Source organism: Taeniopygia guttata, chromosome 2 (genome assembly GCF_048771995.1).
Source record: "Taeniopygia guttata chromosome 2, bTaeGut7.mat, whole genome shotgun sequence".
NCBI lineage: Eukaryota > Metazoa > Chordata > Aves > Passeriformes > Estrildidae > Taeniopygia > Taeniopygia guttata.
In genome coordinates, this window is record NC_133026.1 from 79247674 (window position 1) to 79273929 (window position 26256).

Below are 26256 nucleotides of genomic sequence, written 5' to 3' on the forward strand. Positions count from 1 at the left end.
AAGAATAATGAGTTAATAAATATTTTTAAAAGTCATGGTTTGTATTCACCTCTAATTAAAAACTTATTTTCTAACATATCTTAACAGTAAATATCAATATTTTACCATATATTGCCTTTGATACATCAGCAGAATAAAAATATAATAAGATTAAAATTTGGATAACAACTGATTCATTTTGGAAACCTAAAATTCTCTGTGAAACCAGGATGAGGTTTGGATAGCCAGGAACTATAGCAATGATCAGAATTCAGTTTTACCAGAGAGTCTATGTTCTCTTAGTGTTTGGTGATACTAATAAGAGGGTCATTGATTTGCCTTATGACCATTATTTTTAATATCCGAAGTTATCACTTCATTTAAGGAAAAAAGCAATGTCACTCTAGCCATACCTTACACTGTATTTCTCACATCTTCCACATATTTAAAAATGAATAGAATTCTCTTTAACTCCTGTACATAAGACTAAGGTAGGATGTGGATGATGAATTAAGCATAAGTTCTTGTGAAATTTTAAAATGTTTTGATTTTCACATTTATTTTGCATTTATTTGAATTTCACTTTTATTGTTCAGTAACATATTTTCTTTAGAAATTTTTATTTCCTCTATGGAAGTTACTAAACAGAGTTAGATTCCCATTTGTGTTTTAAAACATTCTTTAAAGAGGCATAAATAATTTAATTTTTGCCAGAAAAAGATTACCAGCTACATACAATCCAATACTTTATCTAGTTTTCCATTAACATGGTGTCATCAGAAATCCGCAGGACAAATCCATATCCAGAAGCTGCAGCAGATGTATTGAATCTAAGTACTACATGTAGCACACTGCATGTCAGCTTCTAGACAGCACACTCAGCTAATTCTCAGAGTGAAAGAGGCATGTCAAAAAGAAAGGATAGCTCATATCTTTGGTGCTTAACTCTTTATGTATGCAAGTGTTTTTTTCATAGGAAGAAGTAAGTGTGAACACCATATGCTTTTAAACACACATTTCTTGTATTATTAATTCTATGACGAAGTGCAGTGTGACTCAAGCAGTACTTTGTTTCCAGAGTGCTGAAGACTCACAGATGAAGCAGATTTTCAAAAAGCACAGCAAAGCTTTCAGACAATTAAATACTATCATTTTTTCCCCATACTTGGTACCCACTTAGACCATCATGGCAGATTTTTTAAAAGAACCTAGTGTGTGATGTACTAGTCTATTCTGAAATATAACCATTTGTTTGGATATGTAAATAAGACTACAGCATCAAAAAACTCTGCCTCTTCACGTATGTAAGTTCATTCTCTTTGGGTTCAGAACTAACCTAGGCCTGATTTTGAATTTTACTCTAGTGAAACAAATCTAAGTTTGTTCTGAATTAAGGGAATTCAGTTCCAGCACTTGAGAGTTAACATCAGATTTTCCTTCTATACGCAGAGACAGGACTAATCTTTTCCAGTTTCCCTGTCCTCTGAGCCATCAAGAGACACTAATTTTAGCTGACATTGAATTCTTATTCATTTCTCTCATTCTAGGAGAGTGTTAAGACATTAGTGACAATGAAGAATTACTTGTCTGCATAGCATGTTGTGTATTGCAGCAATCACTACATGCAGGAAACTTTGAGGAATGACAGTGATGGTTTGATGTGCACAAGACTTCAAAAGTATTGATGTCACATTAAAAATATCGGGTTTTGTATCAAGTTTTAATTATCATTCATCTTGTTATCAAATTTTTCATGTTCTTGGACAGAATTTAAAACAGTGTATTTGTCATATTAATCCATAGTTTTATTGATACTTCCAAAATTATTTCACAAACATAAAACCACTCAAGCAAGGCTGATAATTTTTAAATGCCACCTATATATTGCTCATGCCTGCACTGAATCTGCAGTAACAGATTTTACGTTTTGTATTCCGTAGTTGTATGCTGCACATAGAACCGTAAAACCATAACTACGTCTCCATTTAAAATAGGATACAAAAAGGTATGATCAGAAAGCCACAAATGGAATTTAACATTTTCAATCTTCTTTATGATTACCATGTGTTTTTCTTACATTTTTACTTGTTTGAAGCTTTTGTGAAGTAAGAAGATTTGAAATATTAATATAGTTATAATTACAAACTTTTAATAATCTAACAGGATGTAAGATAAAAGCCACTTAAAAGGACTATAAAGTCCCTTTATAGCCTGAGGGACTATGTTGGTTCCTTTCTGCACTCCTTTCTTAAAGTATTAAAAATGCATTATTGGAAGTGTTCTGATAACTGCTCTGATGTCTATTTATTCAACTGCAATTGTTTATGTTAGAATTATGGACTTGTTTTTGTATTCAGACAGTTATTTAGTTTGCTTGCTTGCTGAGTCTTGAATTGATGCTCTAATATTTTAGTTCAAATTATATTAGAGCATCACATACAAAAGAATTCTTTGTTCATAGCCTATCCAACAAAATAGAGAAGGTTTCAGAGACATCTATAGCTCCAGGGTCCAGTAAATTAGGTATTGACTAGAAAAATAAAAGGAATAAAAATTGCCATATATAAGAGGGTGAATTGGATGTACTGTGTTCCACTAAGAAAAAGGAAACTGTGTTCTCTTATAAATTGAAAGTGTGTTTATTTTACAAACTTTTTCAAAAACTCACATATTCTGAGATAACAGGATCTATTCTAAGAAACACTGTGGTTTATATTCTTTCTGTGGGCCAGATGTCATTTCTTTATGATGAAAAAGAGAAGAAAGTAGGATAAGAAATCTCTATGGAATTTACACTGCCTTGGCAACTACCCATCTTTACACCAGCCAGGAAAGCTGTGTAAGTACATGGATCCAGAGAACCTAATTTTTGCCACACCCTTATTGTTGTACAACATCACAGTCTAAAAGTGGGGAGTATTTGTAGAAGATGTTTCAAAATAGAATGTTTTTTCTTTTCTTTCTCTGCTACTGCCCTTTTTCAAAAGGTTGAAAATCAATTTACAATGTATTCTTCTACGGAAGCAGCCACTGAAAGATGTCTTGGGAAGGCTAAGACATGAAAACCCTGCTATCTTCAAAACATTGGGTTTTTCCCTTATTTTTTTAATGATCATATTTTGAAGCAGATATCCTTTTAAATACGATTCACAGAGAAGAACTAATTTGCTTTATTTCCTGTAGATGTCTTATTAGCTATGTCATTTTCCTTCACATTTTTGATTACATAGCTGAAGCATGGAATTAGGTGGAAAGTGATAAAATAGGCTTTATATACAAATTTGATAGCTATTTTTGCATTGAACATTATTCTCCTGTATTAATACAAGCTGTAGAAAGAAGATTATTGTTAATCAGATTGATTAATCCTTAATATAGTAGTGAGAAAGAATGAGGCTTTAGTCATGTCTAGGTAAGGCCATTTGCAAAGTCTTCTACATTGTTTCAGAAAACTCTTATTCTGTATTGCATTTCTCCAGTATTAACTCACATGAAGATTGTATATATGCTATCCTTTAGTCCTAGTTAACAATATTTCAGTTTTTACTTTCTTCCTTTAAACTTCACAGGGATGAGGAGCCAATTTTAGTTTTACTTCAGAGCTCATTAAAAGGACATTCTATTTTGATCTTTTTGAATTTCCTTCAGAGATAAGATCCCAGCATACCATTTAACTATTTTGGGAAAAAAAGAGCAAAACAGAAACAACAACAACAACAACAACAACAAAAGAGCAGAAAGAATTATGTCTTACTGGAAACATTGGAAAATTAAAAACGTATTTGAAATATGCCAGGTACTATTTTTGATTAATCTGTATTATAACCATGCATCTTTAAACCAGTATATGTTGCTTAGTAAAAATTTGATATACCTCTTGAATTCATTGATGTAGTAAGCTAAAAGCTCATTGTTTAGTGCTTCATGTGGTGTTACTTCAGACCAGGATTCTAATTTAAGAACCTTTTTCAGTAGCTATCAATCAGAATTATAGATAGCTTTTCATTATATCAATGAGATTCTGATTTTTTTTCCTGTAATGACATGGGCTAATGCCTTTTTTCTTAAGAATTTTAATGTCTTTTTTCTTGTTTCAATATTCAGCTAAAGAAGGATATTCACAACCCAACCTTTTAACATATCAGTAGTGACAATGATATGAAACAGTGAAAAAATCGGGAAATAGGTTGATAATGTGATAAATAAATCACATTTATAGATAGATAAGATATATAGATAGACAGACAGATAGATAAATATGGTTAGCTATGGATAGAGATGGATAGATAGTCACATTTCAGGGTTTATGATAAGGTGTTTAAGAGTCGACCAAGGAAATGTTTATGCTGCTTAACTTTGGGAGTTACAGGATGATGGCCCTGGTCTTGGAGGTGTGGGGGCTGTAGCACAACACCTATATTTCAAGCAGGGGAAATAAAAATGAAAATATGAGGCTATTTAGCCTTGAAAGATTTTAGCACAATTTAAGTAATTGGGGTGTGCATAGTTAAATTCAAGTGTAACAAATGTCAGGTATGAATGTACTGAGACTCAAATTTCATCACCAGAACAGAGGCTTACTGAACGGAAGATATGGCAAATATGATACAACTTCATTTCAGCAATATTTTGATTGCACCATGTGCCTTAAAATTCATACAACAACTAGAAAAATACATTTTGAAACACCTTTAAAAACTATTAGCAACAAAAATTGCAAATTAATTGTCAAATTTTCATATCAGCACTGAAAACATGCCAAAGCTAAATCTAGTAGGAGCTCTGAACACTTAGAAGGTCCAAACTGGATAGGAGAGTGAAATCCAGAAACAATAATTAGGTGAGGGTCTGATCTACAGGATAGGGTCAAGAAAAGAGAGTTCTTCATTTGATCCAATGAACAGCGTCCATCTCCTTTCAAATGAAAGAATTAGCTTAATCTCTGCCCCTTTTGGCTTGGCTCAACATTTCTTGCAAACTTCTAAACCTCAGAGGAAAAAGAAAAAATTGAAGTCATTGCAGATCAGCAACTTGAACAGCTTTAGAACATTATCTGTGACTTTTAATCAAATCCTTTACAAATGAAAAATTTAAATTAATACAGATTTAATATACTGCTTACTAAAGTTAGTGAATTTTAGGAAGGAAAATAATTTAGTTTTTTACTTTTTTAGCCATGGGCAACCTGTAATCCCTCTTTTGAGACGAGCAGAAAAAATATATAAAGGCCTTTTAAAAGAATTGCTTTTGTGCAGAAGTTTTGTTTGTACCTGTGAATAATGGCTTCTCAGGAATGAGAAGGCAATTTCAAAGTGAGTGTAGACTATGAGGAAACAGAAAATATCTTTCAGTCTTTTAGCCAATATACAGCATGAAAGCATCACAGATCTTTTTCTGGCAACGTGACATTTTCTGCTTCTGGGAGTCAGGCACTTTACAGTGGTGTATGATAAGAGAACACAAGACAACAGACAAAGCCAAGAACTAGAGAGGATCCAGCCTGATAAATGAAAAAAAATTTGAGAACAGGAACAGGTTGCCCAGAGATTGTATGCAACTTCTGCTGCTGAATACCTTCAAAATCATAGAAAAAATGCTGAGTATTCTAGTCTGATATCACAGCCAACCCTGCTTTAGCAGGGATCTGGACCAGAAACTTTCTGAGATTCTTTCCAACCTGAGTTATCCTATAAACATACAACCAGAAGCTTTTCATATTATTAGCTATCAGGGTTTTCCTTATACCTCCCTCTGGTCTGTTTTTCAGTGTACTTGTAATAACCAGGTGTGGATTACAGCCCTACAGTTGCAGTGAACTTCAAATTTCCAACTTTTTGCATAGTGTGAGGAGGAAATTCTAAGCACCCATACTATTTTGGACTTAGACCAGAATCACTAAGTGAAACAGCATTCATCTCACATTGTATTCTAAATGGCACCTTTTTGTGTCAAATTTAGTGCCTGTTGACACCTGAATTGTATGTGTTGGTCTGCTTCTTTCTAGCTCTCAAGGCATTGAGTACCTGCATTACAGTCCCCCACAGAAAGAATACCTTTTATTAAAAAGAACAGGGAAGTAAATATTTTCTTTTCTGTTTGGCCTTTCTCATTCCTAGCTATGTTTACTTTGCTACCCTCTTATTCTTTCCTTTTACTCACTGCTGCTAAGAAACAACTTCCTACATTTCAGGGAAAATAGATAATCTTTTTATATGTCTTCTTACTTTCCCAAAGCTTCTTTTGATCTCAAAGGAATTTTTTTGTGGGGCATGTGGATATGTGTATATATATGACAGAGGGAGAAATAGGTTTGATGGGCAAGCAAAACAAGTTTCTTTGTTTGCAGTAAGACAGATCTTGCTAATATGATGTCATAGACAGTTATCAGGGTTAACTTAAATAATATCAAACTTAATTAATATTAATACTTTAAAGATTAGGAGATGCTCTGTAGTTTGTTATGAATGGAGTTCCATAGTTTAAGAGGTCTGTAGAGTCATACTGAAAGCATCAAAACCAGAGAGCATACAGTAATACGGACTATCTACAGTGACTGTAATGAGTGAATTTCTTTTTTTTTGAAAGGACAGTACTGAGGTCTCTGCTCTGAGATATCTTGCTTCTCCAGGTCTGCTTCTTCAAAATGTCAGTATGTCAGTGATTTGAATGAATAGGATCTAGAAAAAGCAAGTTGCACAATTTTCACACTCTTTCTTTTTGTGTTGAAAGTTTGCTCAAACCTGCAAAAAAAATTAATCTTGTCATGGAGATGTCTGGGTTGTTTATGTCCTAAACAAAACCATTTGGCCAATTCTATTACTGAAATTAAACTGCCTAATCTGAACAAAGAGAACGAATGCTTTAGCAAGGTATAATTGTCCAGTTTTTATTTTTACTGTGATATCTTATGCTTAAATTTTGTTAGTAAACTATTAATTAGAAGTAAATATTGGTAGTTAAAAAAAAAAAGTTAAATGAAATTTCAAACCTGCTTAGTCTTCATAATTCATAATGACTAAGCCTCATTTTTAGAAAAATTCAAATATTCACTGACCGAATCTTTTCTTGAATCTTTTTAGGTTTTGGATCTTTAGTTTTCTTTTTTTTTCCTGCATAAATCTCATTTCTCAAAAGAAATAAGTAATGTCTTGTTATCTATATTAACTATATTTAAAAAAGCATTCCTCACATATAGCTGTAGGTGTTCCTAAAACATAAGAGACATAATGTTTTTGAAAAGCATATCTCAAAAGACGGACAAAGCTAAATAGTCCTCTGGAATCTAAATGTTTGTACTGTGTGTGCTGGGAGTCACAAGATGACTTTTGATGTGGTCATAATGTTCAGGAAATATTCTCTATCCAATTCCTGGCCCTTGTGAATATTTGTCACTGCTTTCTACAATTGCCAGTCAGCACTACTAATTTCCAGTATGCCTATGAATAAACAACCTCTAATCTGAATTCTGGTGTCACTGTTCTCAGAGCATCATGCTTAAAGCATGCCTCTTCATCCACAAGAAACTTTGTCATGGCTGCAAAATAAGTATTATGATATTAGAGAGCACAGACATTTCTGAAGGTAAGGTTTGGTGACTTTTCCATGCTTTCATTATTAAATATTTGGAAGAAATTGATTCTACAAGATAGGTTGCTTTGGCATGTTGCTAAAGCTACAGAAGCAATGTATGCGACCTTCAGGTTCATCATTAAGAATTTTTTAGCATATTCTTCAGGTTTTTTGTTTGGAAATTAAACCATTGAGACTGCAGTTATTTTAACCCACCTTTTGAGCAGAGAGGAAACCTGTACAATGGAATTCTTATTTCACTTCTGAAGATATTTTGGATAAAAACCCTGTGATTGGAGACCTGGCTATATCTTAGGAACTCACAGAATCCAGGCATCTAATTTTTCCCTTCCTAAAGTCAACTGATACATCTGCATTTCAAGTTAAAGTGATGACAAATAACTAACCCTGAAAGCAATTATGTAAAATTACTTATTTTTCATTATAGATTCTGTCATTCTTAAATGAGCTATTTAAAAACTTTTCAACTTAAATAGGAAATGAAGCATTGAAAGCTTATTATGAAACACAAAAAAATGCAATACAAGCTCAAATAACAAATACTCCTCATCTGGTCCCATGTCTAAGTAAATATTTGCAAAATAAGCCTAAACAGTGGTGACAGCAATTGCAGATTATTTTTATGAAAAAAATGGGAGCTGAATAATTTTCCACAAAAAATATATGTAACTAAAACCTCTTCAGAATAATTGAAATGTACAATTAAAGTGAGATATGGCAAGATAGTATTTGAAATGCCCAAAGATCCACTTGAACAAACCTTAAACAATACACAGCAGAGATTACCATTATATATTAATATACCATGATCCTGTTCCTTATGGTTAAGATTCATCATCTATGTAATGCAAAAAGATTAAGAAATTGCATTGCTTTAAAGTATTAAAAATTTCCTGATCTTAACGATCCCCTAGAGGATTCATATTTCTCTTGATAAGAGAAATATCTGCTATATATAAATATTTGTAAGATATTCACTATTTCAAAAAACACTATGGAGACCAACAAGTTATATTTAATTACTTATAGCAATTTATATATTAGCAATTAATTGAGAAGATTTTCATTTAAATTATACAACCTACAGCAAAGCAACTGCTTTTCTTCAGGTTTATAATGTGAATTGGCATGTGCATGAAAGCATCATTGAAATCAAATTCAAAGAGAAAACGTTGCTTAGACAGTTATATCCTTCTCTTGTTCTCCCCTACATGCTTGACATACTGAAACAAATATAACTGTAAGCAAAATTACAATATAATTGTTACTTACAGAAAAAATTGTCATTAAGAAGAGATCAGAAACATTTAGGAAAAAATAATATATATTATTTTAATAATTTTGCTACTGTCTATATTGTATATCAGCTGTAAATGCACTACAAATAACAAAGTGCTGAATTGCTTTTGAAAATACAAATACATTGGCAAAAAATGCTTGCAGTATTTAAAACGTCTCCACAAAAAGGAGAATTTCTAAAATAATGTTTGCCTTTATAAGTATGCCCTTACAGAGGCTTTACCATTCTAATCTCTTTCAACACATCAAATTTCATAAGTTTTAAGAAAAGCAGAAATCTAAAAGAAGCAGTAAAGTGATCATGCAATAAATTTAAAAAGAAAGAAATTGCAAGTTAAAAATCCTTGCATCATTTTATTTCTTCTCTTTCAGGTACATGCTATAATTTTCCATGGTATTATTGAACCACCTCTATGTACTCAACTACATGGATACAAAATTGATGGAAAAACTCATCATTCTGATGAGGTGGTATTTTTTGCTGCTGTGTTGCCCAAGTTATTTTTACCTTCCTCTCTATCACCATGTGTCATTTGTTTTGCAGTCTCATCAGAGCACATTCATCTAAAAAGTTATCTGCCATTCTATCGACATGGGGATTGCTGATACACTTGATTGTTCCTGCCTTCCTTCTATTTTTGTGAAATTTTACACTAAAGATCTTATTTTCTAAGGCACTGAAGTGCTTTGTGATTCAGGGTGTGTCAGTATGGCCCTTTCTAGATTAGATATTTATTAAATGGATGGCTGTAATTCACAGCTGGATATATTTGATGGGTCATAAGGTCTTCTCGAGCACTGTAGTACTAAAACTAAATGTGATTACATAAGGTGAGAAGTAGTAGAGATATTTAGTTACTAAATCATATAGGCTATTATTTGTGAAGGCAGTGATGCATCATGAATTAGGCAAATGGAGCACATTGTTTTTATACTCTCCTTTCAGTGAGCAAGGACACCTGCATCATTCCTCCTTCTGCTGTTCTGTCAGTGGGTATTGTTCTCATGAGCATAGTACAAATTAGATTCTCCCTTCTAAACAAGACAGAGGTCTAAAATGCCCTGTCATGCTCGATAAAATAGACATTAGCATCCGTAAGCAATTTTTCTGACACTCATTTTGATATTCTGTGTGTTTATTGAAGAGATATCCTCTTCTTCTGGTGTTTTTTTTTTTTTTTTTTTTTGTCATTCAAGCTATCCCCACTTTCCTGGGACTGAAAGATGATTGTTGACTGAGTCTTGACCTACCTACTTGAATGGGCATGGTAAACTACTGGACAAGATGGGCAAGAGAAGCTCCTGGACCTGATGGGATGGATTTATGGGAATCAAACAACAATAACAGACGTGCCATGAGGGGATGGTGGGATTTCACTGAATGCTCAGGAGCAGGTATGCAAGAAACAGGCAAACTTGACAGGAGGTGAAAAGGACCTTTGGGAAAGGGAATCTTGCAAGGCCCAAGATACTGAGAAAATCATATCAGCAGTAGCACATGGCAGAGAACACCTCCATAACAGCAGCAGAAATACCAGATTAGAGTACAGATAGATGTACCAGAACATGATATGAAAAGTAATTAGGGACATATTGTTTATGTTGTAGGACACAGTAGTAAAAAGGGAAAAACCTGAGAGAAAAAAAAGGAAAAGAAAGCAACAGCCAAGGATGAATGGGAGCTATATAGGAGGAGCAGCTAGTGGTCTTGGTGCTTGATTACTCTGGGCAGCACAGTGAAACAGAACTGTTATTCTACCCATAAATAATGTGGTGAATGTGCTTCTACTCTTAGGTGGACCAAGGGTATCCAGATGCCTTTGTATGCTTAGTGGAAAATGTCCAGACGGTCCTGCTACTGTCACCTTTTTAGCACCCCTTCTGGGTCTCATGACACCACAGCTGTTGCCTTCAGGGGAGGCAACGGCGACCTGGTTGCAAGAAGACAGCGCGGCAGCCCGGCCTCGTCCGGGCTACTCGGGCAAACGACAACACGCTAACACCAATGTGGTGGACAGTCGAAAGCATTTATTATCTTATCTCATTTGTTCAGGCCCGTCTAGAAAGGCCGAACATTCTGTTCATAGGCCAGCAACAAATGCTGTAAACCAAAAACTGCAAACACAGTCAGTCGCAAAAGCCTTCGAGACTCACCTTGCGAAAATTACTCAGGTTTACCAAACCACCCTTTCCTTACCAAGTTACAAGTTTGTACCTCACTCCAGTGCCTATATCTACAACTACCTCATTTTATATATGATAAGGGGAGGGGAGATCTGGTAGATAGGGACAGGCGAACGGAAGATCTCGGGATGTGACGGAAAGAGAGACCCTTCCCCCTTCTCCCTGCTTCACGTTATCTATTAACCCCAGAGCATGTAACCACACCTAACCCAGTAGTTTTCCACTCCCGACTAACCCTAGAGACCCCACAACCCCCCTCTGACGTAGCAAAGTCCCCCAAGACTATTTAAACCCATGAGATAAGATAATAAAGGCTTTCGACCGTCCACCACATTGGTGTCAGCGTGTTTGTCGTTAGCCCGAGTGGCCCGGGCGAGGCCAGGCTGCCGTGCTGTCTTCTTGGAACCAGGTCGCCGTTGTCTTTCATAAAGGCAACAAACACTCCCTCACGTTTCTAGGTTTTTGTCATAAGAACTGTTTTTATAATGAAACAAAATGTAAATCATATAGGAAAGTAAAATGTGAATTCTGTATCTTTCATTTTTAAATACTTTATTTGCTTGGAATACAGTTGCAAAATGCCCACACAGCAGTCTTTAGAGCTAGATGAAATGTTCAGCTGTGCTTATCATGTTTTGGATGGTTTAATTTGACTTTTACTGGAGGAGGAATGCATTGCCTTTTTAATTTTTTTTGCTTAGTTTTTTTTTTTTTTAGCAACATATTTATGTCATCTTTTCAAAGGAAGAAATTATGTCAGACAGTCTTCCAGGACTGATGTGCCAATTCTTCTTCTGCTGGAAAACTAAATATATATGTGTGTAAATATGTTTTTTCAAGTGTTCTTTGGCTGTCTCATAGAACAAACTGTAAAATACAGTTTTATCTTCTTCCTCCACAATCATTCCTAAATCTTATTTCATTTACCAGTCTTTAAAAAAAATACAGGGAAAAGACATTCTATCAGCAGAATTAACAAGGACTATAACAAAAATATTCTGCATGGAAGTCTATAAGTTAAACTGGCACGATATAAGTTTAGGGAATGTGTTAGTTTCTTTTCACTAAAGTGAACATAAAACAGCATTCAACTGGCATAATTTTCACTGGGAATTGTTTGCAAGAGAGGTAGAATTACAAGATATTTTATTTTATTGATGATTTTTTTGTGTGATTGATATTCTCCTACAAGTAAATAGTGTCCAGATGTTAATATTTCCTAATCAGGATGTTTTAGAATTGTCTAAACAAACTATGTGCCTTGTTGTAGTCAAGCCTTGTTGCTGTTGCCAATTAACATTTCCATCCTTTTCCACTATTGTCAATGGGTTTTTCAAACCCATTTTCAAACTAAGTTTTCAAAAGTATTAGAAAACTAGAATAGAAATTTCTCCAAAATGTTCATAATTCATCTGTTCTAACCCCTTTAATTATTGTTTCATGTCTTTAAAATTCTCCATTTATTCCTATTCAATTTTCTGATAAACTATGTCAATCTTTTAGTTTCCACGTTTTACTTTCTTCTCTGATAAATCATGTAAATTCTGAGCATATATGTCTATGAAACATAATGTCCAAACTGGTGACACTAGCTAACATCTCAAAACTCCCTGGTTCTGTCCTAAGAATCCTGAAACATTCTTAGTTTTGTCATCAGAAATAGTGCTCACATAAAGCAATTCTAGAAAAAAAAATAAAATAAACTAAGAAAGGAAAGGACAGCCAAGGAAAACAATAGTTTCCTTTAGAAATTAAGTGCTAAACACTTTTAGCAAAGTCTTTCTAATTTTTCAAATTTAAGAAAATTCAGACTGACTTTTTACTGGTTATATGTATAACTAAGGTAGAAAATACAGAGAAAGGTGTAAGTTTGTCATTAATTGCCTCTTTATTCACAAGTTTTCAACTTGAACATCCACGGACATTTTGAAGAAAGACCTAGGTGCTCTTTAAAGATGTTTTTGTTTAAACGAAATAAATCTTCTAAAGAGTACAGTACAAAGATTGAGAATAGAAAATCTATGAGTAAACATAGAATTTGTTGTTGATAAATGGTCATAAATTCAGAAATATGAATGAAGAGTGCATGAAGAGAGAAGAGCAACATGGGAGTGACACCATTGAGGCAGGATGGTACAAAAGAACTCCAGTTCAGAAGGCTTGGGAGTAAAACTCTTATTTATTTCAAATACATTGTTCTTTTATAGAGAGCATCGTCCAGATCAATTCCATTGGTCCCAGAGTAAAAGCATCTCACACCACTAGTGTGCAGTGAATGACGTTCAGTGGCAGAACTTATCTATAAACAATGTGAACAACAACAGAAATAAATAATTATTTACATTCTTTCCCAACTGTTTCCCAGGCTCCTGCCTGGTTAGAAACCCTCTGTTTTCTCTCTGACTGAGCTGAAAATATCCACATGGGAGGAATCTCAATTGACACAAAAAAATGAGCAATTGTACATAAAACTATGAATGCAATTTCTTTGGTTGTATTTATGCTAAAATAGACTACAAATGTAGTTTTGTTTTAACTGAATTGAAAAGGGCAACTAAGAAAAAGGCTTGTATCCTAATATTAAATAAAGACACTGTGGCTTTGACAACTTCCTCCAGTCTAACCCCACTAGAATGGAAAACTGAGATGGCAAGAGCTAAGGAAGATCTAACATAAATTTTAATATTTATATAAGCTATGTTAATATAATCACTTAACATTTGAGATTATTATTCTCTAATAGGATCCTACTGGGATCTTGTGTTCCTCTTCCCTCAAATATAGCAATTACCCTCCTTTTTCCTTTGTAATAATTTAAGATATGGGAACTGAATATTTGTTTGCATGTCATTAGCTGTGGATCGTAGAACAGAAGTCCAATTTCAAGGAGGTAGATGTCTGGTAGCATTATTATTTAGAATTTGAAGGATGCAGCAGTGTGAAAAATGAGGATATTTGTCAATGAGATGAAAAATTTTTGAGGCTGGATGTTGCTTAACTTCATATATCAGATCTAACCTACTTTAGAGAGAAATGAATCATTCTTTGAAATGTCCTGTCTCTTCCCATGAGATGTAAAGGTAGTCTAAAGAGCCACGAATACTTGGTGCTGAAGTAAAGGTCAGGAAGATGTATCCAGTTCTAAATTAGTGAATGTAAGCCGCTGATTCTGTACTCTTTACTTGGTTTCATCTCATTTTAAGTTTCCAAAATGAACTGTGTTTGTGTACCACATAACAATGTTCTGATCATTATGGTTGCTACGGAAACTTAGCTGAAGTTTTATCAATATAAACTCAAATAATTGAACTGTGATTAAGCACAGTAGGAGAAAGAAGAGTTCACACCACATCCTTGTACTTCAAAGCAAATTACAAGGTCATGAGTCCAGGCATGCAGGAACAGGATCTCCAGGGTAATTCCATTGCTCCCATCAAGGTGCATCTGAACAGGAATAAAGGCTACAAAGAGAAGATCTATGACTTTCTGATGGTACATGCCATGAGTAAAGTACTGGGGTAACTTCTTCTGCCTGCTATGCTTCATTGCAGGATAGAAATGAAACTTCTGGAGCTTTGCAATGGCAGTGAGAGCAAGAAACAAAGCCAAGTGCAAGGTCCTACAACTGGTTTGTGGCAATCCCAGGAATACCTGCAGGCTGGAAGGAGAAATGATTGAGAGCAGCCCTGTGGAGAAGGCCTTAGGGATGATAGTTGATGAAAAATTCAACCTGAGCCAGCAGTGTGCGCTCACACCCCAAAAAGCCAATGGTATCCTGGGCTGCATCCAAAGGGTCTTGGCCTGCAGGTCAAGGAAGGTGATTCTGCCCCTCTACTCCACTCTGTGAGACCCCACCTGTAGTACTTCTTCCAGTTCTGGTGTCTTAAACATAAGAAGGACGTGGAATTGTTAGAGGAAGTCCTGAGGAGGGTCATGAAGTCAATAAGTGGATTAGAGCATCTTACCCTAAGTTGAGAAAGTTGTGGCTGTTCATCCTGGAGGAGATTGTGTGGAAATCTCATAGCAAACCTCCAGTATCAGATGGGATCCTCCAGGGAAGCTGAACAGGGACTCTTCAGGATCTTTAGGGATAGGACAAGGGAGAATGGGTACAAACCGAAAGGGAAAATTTGGGTTAAATATTAGGAGGAAATGCTTTACTGTGAGTGGTGAGAGATTAGAAGAGGTTGCCAAGGAAGGCTGTGGATGCACCAACCCTGGCAGTGTTCAAAGACAGTCTGGATAAGGCCTCAAACCACCTAGTCTACTGGGAGGTGTCCCTTCCCATGTCAGGGGGCTGGAACTTGATGATCTTTCAGGTCTGTTCTGATGCCCTAACTTTCTCTCTTTCTGTGAAGCCCTGGATACAGCTGCAGAGTAATCCAGTTTCACCTCACACCTATTAGCTTTGCCATTAAAGTTGATTGAATGTCATTTTCTGATATCTAATTTACATAATGAGCACTAAATATCAAATAACTATGTATGCAAATTCCAGTCTGGGAAAAAAAAAAGAAATGTTAAATATTTGTATTATCTTCTGTCTGTGAAAAGGCACAAATTTTCAAGCCAGCTATAGAAGAACTCAGTGCAGTAATTAATGATGTAAAAATGAGTATAATCAGGAAAAAAAGGAAGTTCTCACATGATTAAAAAAGGTTTGGTCCTGCAGAAGCAGAATACATTCTAAAGGTTTTTAGGGCAGCTATGTAAACACAATATATTATGCAGTACTGTTCATGCAAAAATAGTTAGCAAGCACAAAGCAATGCAAGACTTAAGATGAATTGCTGAACTGCTTGTGAACACTGTGGGGTAGATACAATTACTCAGGCACACCTATGTGGGGAAATGAACTGGGTACCAGTTACACAGCTCAGCTGCAGTACAGTGTCCAATTTTGGTCATCTTAATCAGAAAGAGAAATAGCACATAAGGATCAGACTTAGTAAGAGTCAATGTGAGTGAGCAGAAGCAGTGAAAAAGCCCAAAAAAGGTTTTTTTCTGAAATATCTAAGTTTATCTTAGAGAAGAATAAAAAATAAAAATAAAAATATGCCTTTTTGTATAAAACACCCCAATGAATTCCAGAGAGAGAAAATGGCAGAAAACAGTAAATCCCTTTGCCATTTCTTTTAGGAGACAAAAAAATGGTAGCTAATCCAGTACTACTGTGTGTCATTCACTGAAAGAACTCATTGCCACAAAATAGCACCAGGAGAGAGTTTTAAGTTGAAAGGGGAAGGGAGTTTGATGCTGACACACTTGGTGAATACTTCTGTAGTTAAATCCTAGAGAGAATTTTAAAGCAGCAAGGTTTGTAAATGACACTTCAAAACAAAATGTCAAAGGTGCTTGTATCATGCCAGTTTTTCTAGATTCAGCTTTCTTTCGGATTATTTCACACTGTTAAATATCAAACACAGAATTATCAGACTATGGTTATCATTATAGTTCATTATTAATTGTCTCCCAAGCATTTTTCAAATTTCTGAACTGTATTTCTATGATGATCTCAGATCACAACAGCCCCTTTTTTACTGTAATAACATGAAATTAATCTGCAGCAAATTAAAAGACTAATGGAATTCCATGATTTATAGCTGTAGATCAGGTTTCAGCATGGGGAAAAAAAAGAAAAGCTGATTTATTTCAAGATAGGGAACATGCTGATATAAATGACATGCTAGAACTATTGACTGACATAAATTCTTAATTCTTTATTAGAATCAAGAACAAAAGCAGGGAAGCAGGTTATTTCCTTTTTTTTTTTTTTTTTTTTTTTAAGAATCAGAGAGTTTTCTCTTTTTCTCACTGAAATAACTTTATGTGGCCAGCAAGCTCATAGTAACTTGAAAACTTTGAGTTCTCAGCGGTGCCTTCAAATTTGGTTGAAACTGGATACCTTGTTTGAAAGTTGGTGGGTAGACGGACAGACTGACAGACAGATAAATGGCCATGGACAACATGATTGCATAAAACTTTTCTTTTTAGAAAACCAGGATAAAAATAAACTCCCTTTATTATAACACTCATTAGACTTCTGGAATCACTAAGAAAGCTTCCATAATTACAGTACTATACTTCAAAGGCAGTTTGAAGATATGTAATGGTTATAACTGTTATTCTTGTCTGACTACCTGTAAAACTGCTTCATGCCACTCATTCCTAATGGCTGTTTAACAATTTTTATTGTTGAATATGTGCTACCAACTGACTGTAGCTTGAAGAAACAAATAACACGACAAAACAAAAATCTCAATATTCATTTAGAGTTGTCTCCACCGAGGTCTGTAAACAAAAGCTATTAATTCAGCTGGGAACATGATGAGGGATGCTAGGTAATTCAATCCAAGAGAACTGAACTATTTAGAATGGTTTAGGTTGGAAAAGATCTTTAAGGTCATTGAGTACTACTGTTAACCCAGCATCGCCACAGCCATGACTAAACTGTTTCCCATTCCCATGACATTGACATATACTTTAAATACTTCCAGGGATAGTGACTCCACTACTTCTATAGGCAGTCTGTTGAAATGCTTGACAGCTCTTTTGGTGGAGAATATTTTCCCTGATATACAGATTAAACCTTCTCTGGCACAACCTAAGGCTGTTTTCTTTTGTATGGTCACTTGTTTATTGGGAAAGAAGACTGACACCTACCTTTCAAGTAGCTGTAAGAGAGCAAAAAGTCCCCTCTGACCCTTCTTTTCTCTAGGCTAAAGAACCCCAGTTCCCTCTGTAACTCTCATAGGACTTGTTCTTTAGACACTTCACCAGCCTTGTTGGTCTTCACTTACAAGTCACTTGCAAATATTCTATGATGCCACTTTTTGAGAATCAAGTGAATACTTGATTCTGAAGTACATCAGAAAAAGCTTGAGGTCATTTTGGTCATTTAATGGAACACAAAAAGCCATTAAAGTAAACTGTGCTACTCAAATGAATATTTATTCAGATCATGAAGTGGTTTACTTCACCCACTTCAATTTTTAAAATCCATCTTTGCTGCATTCCAATTGTTATTTTCAGTAAACAGATAGGCATTTATCTAGATACAGAAGAATATTTGCCTGTAAAAATAACCCATTCTGATGAAATTATCAAGATTATGATGTATGCAGCATTCAACAAAGCAAGTTACCTTTCTAGAAACTTACAGATACTTGATCTGATTAGATTATTTACTGTTTTAAAAGAAAGGCTTGTGAAAACTTACCCAAACATGGATTTGCTTAGTGTTTGTTTTTTCAGGGAGATGAAGACCTTGCTGGAAGTTTGAAGTTAAGCTATGGTGATTTAGAGTCCATTACTGGCATTGAAATTACAATCTGGGTACAATTTGGGCAAACATCCCCACACTTTAACATAAAATTAATGTTTTTGATTAAATACTAAGTAATGATTTTGAGTTCTGTATCTCATGTTTTTCAGTAATATAGCCATAAGCTAGAAAAAGGGTCCAATCTTGTTCTTTACTCTTATGGTAAGATGTGTATTCTCATCAACAGAAGTCATACATGCTTGAGGTTTTTGATCTGTTTTCTCTTCTCTTGCAATTGTCAAGCACAGAACAGCTGACCTGGGAGGAGAGTAGTGGTGAAAAAAAAGGAAATAGATTTGTTAATCATGCTCTTCATTTAGTTAAAATGGCATTGCCATTCTTAATTATTATCACTTATTATTCTTACTTTTTTGTGATTTATTTTTCATCTCTTTATTACTGATGCCTGTCCATTACCTCACAAGATTTTTTTTTTTTTTAATTTGCTGATGAATAGCCCCATATAATGGCTTGGCAACCGTCACCTAGAATAATGTGTGATTCAAATGTTCTGTCTGCCCTTGTCACCTGAGCTGGTCTAGTCTCTCTCATAACAAACAGAAGGTTATAATACTGAACAATGAAGTTTTTAAATCATTGGACCATAATGATCCTTTCTGGGCAAAGTCTAAAAATAATGCTCTACCAGTGAGCTGACCTTATGCCTAAAGCCAGCCCTCAGTATTTATCATCACATTGTCTTTCTTGATTACAGAGCTGTGATGTGCAGCCTGTATCTAACACTGTTCATCTAATGTTTTGGGATTATTTTGCTACTAAGTGCAAATAAGAGGCAAGATGCTAAACTTGAGGTAGAGACAGTTTTCACTGCTGGACTGGGTAGAGGAGTTATGTGTCTTTTTTTAAATATCTACTTCATCTCTCACATGAATGCATCCATTTGCTCCAATGCCACCTCAGTGTTTTGTTTCCCTTAAAAGACCTTGCATGTGAGATTTTCTTTTTTGATGAAGAGCTATCCAGGGCTTGGTGTTTTCCTATCTTAAACCTTTCCATGCTGAAAATACATACCCTTTCCATCACATACCAGAAAGAAGACAATAAAACTGCCATAGCAGAATAGACTGCAAAGTAAGTAACTGGGTTTTAGTTCTTAAAGACAACATGTAAAAATAAAATGGGCAGTTTTTTACAACCACATCTGAAAGAATTGATGTGTTTATTTTGAAACCTGGAAGAATTTTTATATCATCAGTAAGTTCTGACATGTTGATCTACCTTCCATCTGGTGACACCATTTATACTCATGCAGAGCACAGTCAATAGTATAGAAAAACCATATTTCTCCTGTATTACAGTGATATTTTAAGTGACAGTGTGATCAAGGGAGAAGGCTTCAATAATAATAAAAAAATATTAAAATACAAAATATAGTTTGGGGTTTAATAGCTTTCCCATATTGATTTTTACCAGGGTTATTTGCCATATTTTACCATAAGGAGGAGCTGTCATCTCTGCAAAAGCATTTATTTTCCAGTTAATTATTTCAGCTTGGGAAAGCAAATAAGAATACCTAGACATTGTTTCTCAAAAAAATAAGCCAAACCTTCCTGCCCCTGGGTTCTAGTCACTTTCTGCGCCACTTCCTCTGGCTCTTTGGGATCCTTTAAGCTTAATATTTTTCAAAAATGTGAAAGGATCCCAGATCTTGCTCTAGTCTCAGCAGTGCAGACTATCATGGCACAAACAAGAGAGTTTTCCAGAGGCCCTGTTAGAAGGAGGGAGAGCAAGAGCACATCCTTGGCTTATGCTCCAGCAGAAATAATTTAGAGAAACACAGGCTTCCATTGACAGGCCTAGGCAACAGCCGCTGCTCAATACCACAGAGGAACGTAAACAAAAAACCAAAGTCTCAGTCAGCCTTACTGGGAAGAAAAATTCTTCCTCACTTCAAAGCCAGCAAGTATTGTTTCACAGAGTCTGTCTTATGGGATGAAGCTTACCTGAAAGCATTGCTCACAGAAACAAGATCCTGTTTATATCTTCACAGCCCTGACTGACTGTATCAATCCACTATAGACACTAGAAGACAAAAAAGGCCAGAGAAACTTTAAATTGCTGCTGCCAAATTCACAACTTTTTAACATTCTGGGGGGCAAGAGACCTCAGTGTCATAGAAATCAAGACAAAAAAACATTAAAACGCCTTCACTATAAGGAAACTCAAGGAAATTGGTTTGGTCTGCATGATTAGCAGCTTATCAAATCTATCTTAGAAAACACTAAATGGTGAAGACAATTCTGGGGAGACAAGGGTAACTCAAACACAGACACTGTGAAGACTAAGTCCGAGGTGAAACTACTCTGTTAGGGGTCAGGCCACCTGCCACATGTTGAGAAATTAGACCAGTGTCATGCTGCCCCAGACCTGTGGTGTTTGTCAGACCTGCACTGCAGGGCCTCAATTATGTGAGAATTACTTGAATGCTGTGGAACAGAAATCTTAGAATAGAACTTATTACTCACTTTTTTTACCTTATTACATAAATCTAACTATGTGTCACTGAGTGGTGTGGTTTTGTCTCATATCCATCTGATTCAAATTTCTTCCGGGATAGCATAAGAACAAGAATAATGCAGCTGACATTTTGGATCACTGGTTTTACTGATGCCATCTGAACACTAATGCTGTCTTCTCTGGGATTTTTCCTCCATTCACAGGTGGCCAGTATCAATGTTTTGAAAGAAAAGGGAAGGAAAAATGAAACATAATGAAAAGGAAAAAAAATCTTTTTTTCCTCTTCAGTGAATTTATATTTTTATAATCACTCCCATCAAAATCTCTGGTGTTGTTCCCCTACAAAAGTAACTGGCCTTGTAAACAAATATCAAGAAATAATTATAAGCATTGTCTGCATGAAATGCCTATGGAGACGATATGAATTTATCATTCTTCCAATCATAGCCCAGAGTAAACATATGTGGTTTTAACCATTTGTTAAAAGAGTTTGCATCTATCTGGTGGGGCTTTGTGTCATCATGCAACTCCAGAAAGGCTGTGCCTGTCAATGCAGCACTCTGTCTTAGTCATAATTCTCTTTAAGAGAAAAGAAACTGCCAAGGAATTCATCTAGCACAAAGTAGCTTAGCCCTCTCTGGGACCTGAAGCAATCAGCAACAAGTAGTGAAATCCACATACACCAAAAAAACAAAACAAAACAAAACAAAACAAACCCACCAAAAAAAACCCAAAAAAAACCCTAAAAACCCCAAACCAACCCCCCCCCCAAAAAAAAACCCCAAAACTAAACAAACAAACAAAAAAAACCCCTTACCTTTAAAGTTAGTGAGAAAATAATTGTAATAGCATAGCTGATATTGTTCTTACAGCCATCCTTTAAGAATTGTAAATTCCCTGGAAATTTCACAGAAACTTCAGCTGAAATGTTATTCATCTGAAACCAGTGAATGAAGAAAGACACAGTGTAAGGGAAAAAAGAGAAGTGTTTGCTCTGCAGCAGCAATTAATTTATTAACTCTTCAAGGGTTAATAGGAGATAAGAGATGCTATAAGAGATGCTATGTTATATCTCTGTACTTGTGCACTGTATAGCAAAGGTAAGGGAAGTGTGGCAGCTGCGAGTTTTGTAGGGACTAAATTAGTATGCACAAATAGTTTTAATATAATGGAACCATAAGGTTTAAGACATTGGGAGCATTTCCTTTAAAACTCCCCCTTGATTCCAAGATTACTATTTTCTATTTTGTTCTACTAGGCTTTTGTAGACTTTTTGTTATCAAAGAGGAGATGAATCAATATGGGTAACTGAAAAAACAAACAAACAAAACACACCCAAACCAACAACAACTATAGCCTCCCCCACCCCCCAAAGAAAAGTCACAGCAGTTTTGTCTCAATAAAAGGAAATCACAGGTTTAAGGGTATTTTTATGTGAAAGATAGATGAAGGGGAAGCTTTCTAGGGAATCTGTAGCACACAGAAATGAATCAAAGCATGAAAAGAGCATGCAGAGGAAAGGAGGCCACAACAGAGAAGAAAAATTACTTGTTTATATCCCTGCTTGACTTGGGTGAGTTCAGGGAGATTTCTGAGCTGAAGCATGTTTTTAGCTATAGACTCATTAAAGGATACTCTTGACTGTCAACAGAAGTTATTGAAGTAATAGCATTAAGAATACAAAATTTGCAAGTCTGATTAATATTTCTCTTTAGGCTCTAGGGAGACTTAAAGATGAAACACAACAATCTCAAACCTCTGTCTCACATACAGTGTGGAAGCAGAGGACTGACACATATGACATCAATTATTTCAGAAAGCTGCAGGGGAACCAGAGGACTGACCAGCAGCTCAGTGTACCCACCATGTTAATTAGTTGAAACTGCACGGAAAATGAAATTAATGTGCATCTGAATAAATGCAAACAATTATGGTTCATAAATAGGAATAATTAGGGAAGAGCAATATGGCTTTTGCAAGTGAATAATGGTTTTTACAAATGTACATTTCTCTAAAGTAATCAGCATACTTCCAGAATGGCGCAAGAAGGCTGATAAAGTGCACCTTGACCTTGAAAAGGTATTGAACAAGATCTTCTAACAAGGACTAAAACAGATGAAGATGACTGTGGAGAAGTGACTAAAATAAATAAATAAATTCCTTATTAAGAGGTAGAAAATAAGTGGCAAAAATAGTTAGATTTCATGGGGGAGGAAGATTATCAGAATTATTCCTTAGTGAGTAGCACTTGACTCCATAATTCTTAATTTAGTCTTTAATGATCTTGAAAAGATGCTAAGCAGTGAGGTGAAAAAGTCTGTCAAAGTCACTAAGTTATTTGGTACAGTATATATGACCAGTGGCTGTGAAAAAGACAAAAAAACTTCCTAGTAGTGACTGACTGGGTGACAATGGTGGATGAATGTAAAGGAGAAAGCAGAAAGCAGAAGCCCACTTTATTACCTTCAGTGTGCTTTAATTAATTTTTTGATAAATGAAATTTACAGAAGGTAAATATAAAACTCAAGTCATCAACCCATTTCAGAAAGAATATATTAGCCTTAGAGAACTTTCTAAAATACTGTTTCAGTTCAAAATCAGTATTTATAAATTACATCTTTGAGTTTGTGATATTGTTCCCTTGATTTTCAGGTTTCAGACTGAATGGAAGAGAATTAAACATCTGATTTATGTTCTATTAAATAAAATCTATCTATGAAAACTTCTGATGTAATATTATGATTTAATTTTATTTTACAAGCAGATAAACAATTTGATATTTGTTTCCAATGTAAAGATCCAGAAATAATGTGTCAATTACTATGAAGCTATTGCAACTTTTAATGATCTTTTAAAAAAAATATATTACAACTGCTTTATAAAGCCAGACCAGGAGTTAGAGAACCTAATACATATCATAAAGTAATGAACAAAACTTAAAGTAAAAGTCTCCCAAAGATAAACCTGAGAAACTTTTCTACATATTCTTCCCCAGGGCACTTCGTTCCTGACATATGACATCATAGAAACTGATGTTCATGCATATTTTTCTATTGTTTTGTTTTCCTGGGACTGATAGAAGAAGTAGAGTCTCTTCTTATACTGAGAAATTTTTCATTTTCTATTTTTTATATCCTTTCAATTTTGTCTGCATTATGCATGTGATCGGTTGCAGGTGTTTTTCCTGTTTCCAGTAGCAAAGTAGCTGTAGTATAATGACTTTTTGGTCCTCTCTAGTTTCTTTTCTAATCTTACCTCTCTCTCTTCAGAGATGTAGATAAAATTCAGGCAATTCTTAATTAACTCCGCTTTCAGATTTTTAGGTGATACACAAAACATAGGATACACCGGTTCCCCATCTGTAGCAGAGATACACAGTACTTTCTCTTATTTTAAAATTATAAACACTAAAATCAACAAGATTTGTAGAATCATAGAATCACTTAGGTTGGAAAGGATCTTTAGGGTCATTGAGTCTAACCATATGTGATAGAATCATTTCTGTAGCTCTTGAGAAAAAGAAAGTAAACAGATAAAAAATGAATCATCCATTAAAATTAGTAAGTAATATAAAATAATTTTAAGAAAAGTTAGCAGGGCCACTGAATTCAGTCTTGAGGTTTTGACAACCTCACTATAATTGATTATTCAATTAATTGCATCTCTTGAAGGTTTTTGCAACCTTAAGAGTGTTTGACCATCATGTCAGTACTCCAGGTACCTTTCCAAGCTTCTATCACAGAGTTTTAAGGTATTGCAACCTTAAAAATGGCTGGTTGTCTTGCATTTAATATGATAAAATATTAGTACTTCAATTTTTCATTGGTCTTACCAATTTGTATAATTTTATTTGCAGCCTTTATAAAATTTATGATTATTAAAGAGGACACATGAGAAGTTGATTTAAGATGACAATATAAATATATGCCATAAATAAAATTTAAAAATTAGTTTTATCAGTTATCTCTTCATCTCTCTTTTTCTTCACTGAAAAGTACATCAGTTATAGTTTTGCAAAACTTGAACTAAACTATCAGTATCTAACTTAGAGAAATTTCCTGAAATATAATGCAAAAATAGTAGAGGCCTTCATCCCAAAATAATCAGCTTACTTTTAAAATATCTTTCAGTTTTATGAGTTTGTCAATGTCATGAATGATAGTTCTTCAACTCAGACTGTCTGTCAAATCCAGCAGATACCACAGAGAAACACCTGATCTAGGGAAAATACTGGAAATTTCAAAAGAGGAGTTTAAACTTTAGAACTGCAATATTTTTCATTTTTAGTCATCTAATTTCATTTTCTCCAAATAAATTAGTAAATATTGGACAACATTTTGATGGGTCTCAGGTATTAAAGAAAATATTAAGCTGCTCAATAATTTTAAAAATAAAGGGTGCACTAATACTTTTGCCAATTTTATATTGGAATGTCAAATATTAATTCTTCTAACATGTGTATACTGTTAGTTTAGTTGACTAGTGTTATTGGTAAAAGCTTCTGAGTGTATGCTATTATTTAAGATGTTCAGAGCTTCTAGAAGCATATTTTCTTGTAATGTCTCACAATTGTTTTAGGTATTGTGAGTAACAAACATATCTGAATATAGATTAACTAATTAGAGTGGTCAAGAGTGGTGTCAGTAAACTTTCAGCTGTTGAAGGAGTTAGTGGATGTGGCCACCCAGAAACTGCCCTCAGGGATAAAGGATTGAACAGAGCTTAAAGAATATTTTTCTCACAGCACAACTTTCAATTTGCTTTTTTAGGAAATCAGGTACAGAAGGCAAGGAGATAAGTGTGGCTGAGCAAGGACCTCCTGTTCAAATTAAGTATAAGAAATGCACAAGCAACAGAACCAAAGAGAGGTTTCCTGACTGTAATATAGCAAGTTGCCTAGATATATAGGGCTGGGATCAGGAAAGATATGGTTCAGTTAGAGCTTAATTAAGCAAGGAATGCAAAGAATAATAAGGATTTCTATATGTTTGTTGATATGAAAAGGAAGATAAAAAGAAAAGTACCTGAACTGATAAATAAGACAGGGCAACAAGCATGAAGAAGACTTGAGGTACTTAAAATACTTTTCTCTTTCAATTTTCAGTTTTAGTCTCTCTTCCCACACCTCTCAAATCCCTAAACCTCAATAGAGGGGATGAGGGAGCAATCTTTCTGGTTCTAGAAGATCAGTTTCAAGACCATCTGAGATACTTGAATGTACATAAGCCCATGTGACCTGATGAGATGCATCTCAGGGTCTTGAGGCAATTAGCTGACTAAGATAGTGGCCTCTTATGATGGAGTGACTGCATCAGTGGACAAGAGAAGAATTATGGGTGTCATCAATCTGGATTTCTGTAAGGCCTTTGACATGTCCTCCCTGCCCAATATTCTTCTTGATA

The 26256-nt window shown here is 34.9% G+C and overlaps 1 long non-coding RNA gene across 1 annotated transcript; it reads right to left on the reverse strand.

The window, feature by feature from the left end:
• Positions 1 to 16872: 16872 nt before the first annotated feature.
• On the reverse strand, positions 16873 to 21790 carry LOC115493799 (uncharacterized). The gene is made up of 3 exons (XR_012054352.1): positions 21672 to 21790; positions 20341 to 20419; positions 16873 to 18634 (listed from the first exon to the last, which is right to left on the reverse strand). It is a non-coding gene; the product is annotated as an uncharacterized lncRNA (long non-coding RNA).
• Between the last annotated feature and the right edge of the window lie 4466 nt (positions 21791 to 26256).